Source organism: Ranitomeya variabilis, chromosome 8, assembly GCF_051348905.1.
Source record: "Ranitomeya variabilis isolate aRanVar5 chromosome 8, aRanVar5.hap1, whole genome shotgun sequence".
In the NCBI taxonomy this organism is placed as follows: Eukaryota; Metazoa; Chordata; class Amphibia; order Anura; family Dendrobatidae; genus Ranitomeya; species Ranitomeya variabilis.
This window is the reverse complement of record NC_135239.1, coordinates 23,935,991-23,939,716: the sequence shown is the minus strand read 5'-3', so window position 1 is coordinate 23,939,716 and position 3,726 is coordinate 23,935,991. Positions and strand designations below refer to the sequence as shown.

General features: G+C 41.8%; 1 long non-coding RNA gene across 1 annotated transcript; it reads right to left on the bottom strand.

The window, feature by feature from the left end:
• Nucleotides 1-509: 509 nt before the first annotated feature.
• Nucleotides 510-3,375, bottom strand: LOC143787473 (uncharacterized). The gene is made up of 3 exons (XR_013218376.1): nucleotides 3,212-3,375; nucleotides 1,311-1,430; nucleotides 510-1,021 (listed from the first exon to the last, which is right to left on the bottom strand). It is a non-coding gene; the product is annotated as an uncharacterized LOC143787473 (long non-coding RNA).
• Between the last annotated feature and the right edge of the window lie 351 nt (nucleotides 3,376-3,726).

The following is a 3,726-nucleotide window of genomic DNA, read 5'->3' as shown; positions in this document are numbered from 1 at the left end:
AATGCATCCGCTGCCCCCGTTGTGCGGCGGAGACCACGCTAGCGTCGGGAACGTCGGCCCGACGCACGGCGACGGGTTGTTCCCGACGCTAGTGTGAAAGTAGCCTAAGCACTAAGTCTCAGATAACCCCTTTAAGTGAAGATTTTCTGTCTGTCAGAAGCCACCACTAGGGGGAGCTTACTGAATGTGGGTATATACTGAACTCACTAACGATGTAGTAGCTCCTAAGCACCCCCTAATGGTCACTACAGGTATACAAACAAATAGGGCCATGGCCTTTATATGAATATATTGGAAATAATAAACATAGAATATAGGAACAATGTAATAAAAAAAATAAAAGGATAAGCATCCAATTGCTATTGTTATTGTGCAGATGACAGATATTATTTGATTGACCCCAAAGATTTTGCTCTGCACAATCCGTTCCATTGTGGTTAATGGAGCTGCCTGTCATATCCATTTCCTATCATGTGGGTAATAAAAGTCCCAGAATATTATTGCTTTGTCATTTCTTTATTAATATTGCCATAAATAAGATCTTTTAGCATAAATCTCACATGTAAAACCTAGTAAGCATTCTGGCTTTGTACATATCTGCATGCACGGAATCATAAAAAATACAATCATCTTATAAAAAATAAATTACAGCATTTATATAGTAAAGGATCCTTTAGGGAGCAGTACACGGAGGCAGCACTTAGGGTGAAGGCGCACATGGCTACTTATCACCTGAGCTTCTCCATGTAAATAGTGTACACAGCTGATGTGTCATACTGGCTGTTACCTTCTTTGTGACACAAGGGGGCGCTGTACCAGATATCATCTCCAGTCCTTCTCCATGAAATTTGTTGGACCCATCAGAATTTCCCATCATATTGGGTCCTATAAGTCTATAAATAGTGCAAGATTTTGCCTCTCTGTCCTTGTCAAGAGAGAATCCTTATTCCAGGTATTCCAGTAAATATTAGTCATTTTCTAGCTTGTGGCCACTTCATGGATTAACGACATAAGAACCTTTCTGGAATGATGAAAAGTAGAAATGACGCTCTTCATTTGTGAATAGGCTCACTGAAGAGCTCCAATGTAAAGTATGGAGGAGGAATAAAGCATCCTGAACCTCCAAGGAGACAGAAAATGGATTTATGATTCCCATAGGCTCCAGTAGATGTGATAGCTAGGAAACATCACTGATTATATCTGCATCCTAAAAAGTAGCTGCACCTTTATGGAGTGATTTGCAGTTGAAAATGATTGTGGGATGGTTTGGTATCTTTTTTATTGAGAATATGTTGTAGCGCATCTCTTACCTTAATAGTCGGCATTTGCACCCCAGTGCTTCGGACCTGCATTTCGGACTCTGGTAGATCATATACAGGAGCCTGGGTCCATGGACTAGCAGCCTGACAACACAGCCGCAGTCTGACGGCCTGAGGAACAGAAAGATGAAGAACAGCTAACGTTTATAGGACGGGTTTAAAGGGAACTGGTCAGAAATGTTTGTACCTCCTAACCACTTATATGACTTATATATGTGTAGTCCTTTAAAAGGTATTAAAAGATAAGCTAATTTATCTCTTTATGACCCCAGAGTGACGTTCTGTAAAGAATACGATGTATCTGGAAGTGCATTGAGCTATATTCCCTGCTAACATCCTGTCAATCAGCCAGAGGAGAGTGGCGCTGGCAGGGGATACTGCGTGAGGCTGAGGAGCTGTAAATGCATAGTCACGCCCCAGAGCATTTCTCGCTGCTGCAGCATCACTCTCGCGTCATATCGAGATCAATTTGCTTATCTTTTAAAGGGCTACATGGTTTGGGAGTGTAGAAGGTTTTTTTGGACAGACTCCCCTTAAAAGGAAAAAGTCACCAGGTTTTTGTTATATAATCGTAGAGCAGCATGATATAGAGACAGAGACCCTGATTCTAGTGATGCGTCACTTGCTGGGCTGCATGTTGTCGTTTTTATACAATCACAGTTTTCTCTGCTACAAATCTACCAGTTCTCAGAATGCTGCGCTCTATATAACTTCCTACATAAGGGTGAGCAGAAATTATCTTTTCTTTTTTTTTCGCATAATTCCACCCCAACCACTGATTTGCAGCTTTCTGTGTACACTGTGCATAAGCAGAAAGCAGCCAATCAGTGGTCGGGTAAGACCAGTGTCGCACTGGGGTGACAAGGGCCCACCAATAACATTGACTTTTGGGGGGCCCACTTTTCACCTGCTTGCAAATATTATACTACCTTCGTTCACAAATTTACCTATATCTGTATATAATAATAAACTGAGTAGTGTGGTTAATGAATGATGAGATGCTGCTTTTTTCTGTACAGGGTGAATCAAGTGAATTATGCCAAGTACTGCCCATACAGGGGGGATGGGGGCCCAGATCTACACAGGGGCCCACCGGGGGATTGCCCTGTTACCCAGTCTGAGCCTGGGTAAGACAGAACCCGGAGGACTACTTCGCATGAGACACCTGCAGAGATAATTTCCTGCTGATAAAACAGTGATTTTAGTGAAACTACAACACACAACCCAGTTAGTGACACATCACTGGAATCAGGGTCTCCGGCCCTACATCATGGTGCTCTTAGACTATATAGAAAAATCTGTGGACAGTTCCCTTTAAGAGCTGATTGCTCTACAGCCTTCACAATATAGGTATCTAGTCATCACACTACATCAAGTAGGTGAGGTATTATTTGGGGGACTGTATGGCGCTTTTATCTGACCACTGCTATGTGTTTAGGTAATATTGTTCCCTCCCTGAGTGGTACTATTCTTTATGAAGTTGTTATCTGGACACTATTATGTAATGAATGTGTGTCAGTCATATGTGGGGACTGTATTGTACTTTTATTTAATACTCTTTGGCAGCGCTTTTTGTTCAATGCATGTTACTTTATTACATAGCATGATCCTTCTGTGACAGTAGCTGTATGTTTTTGGGGTGCATTGTATGGCACTGTTATGTATCCAGTATATGTCATTATTGCTGCACTACTGACTCTGCTTTGTCGGTATTGTGTTACTTTGGCACTGTATGGTGCTATGCATTATTGTCATGGCAATGTATGGCAGTGGCACTGTTGTGTATTTGCTATGTCACACACAGCCCTACAGTACGAGAGCAGCTCCACTGTATGACAGCTACACTTTGTATTATGCCATTATACAGTTAGAAAGCATTGAACTGTACTTACCATAAAAATGAGTAACGGCAACAGGAGAATTGCCACGCTGGCCATCACAATCAGTGCAATTGCAAAGGCAGGGAAGTACGATTTCTTACCAGAAACCACAGCAATGCTACTAGCGATCCCTAAAAGTAGAGGAGAAAGTCACTGATTTATTCATCGTAACAGACATGTACAGCAATTAAAGATAACGATTCAAACCTTCTATTTTTCACTTCGTATAGGTCAGTCCATGAATTTTCAATCTAACGAGAAGCATTAGATCAACCTGCTGAGGTCACTGAAAAGCGTCTTTCCAGAACCACCAAAAAATCTCCTAAATGAACCACAAAATCCTCTAAATGAACCACTTGCCCATAGAAGAACCCAATTTTCCTACAAAACAACCTATTCTTTCCCACATTGTTTATCTGGGGCATATCATTTAATTTCACCATTTTGCTCACTTGTCCAGGCTTCAGCTCTGGACTCTGCATCTTCTTTCCCCAGCAACCAGTTCCCTCTGCTCTCGTGCATGTCAT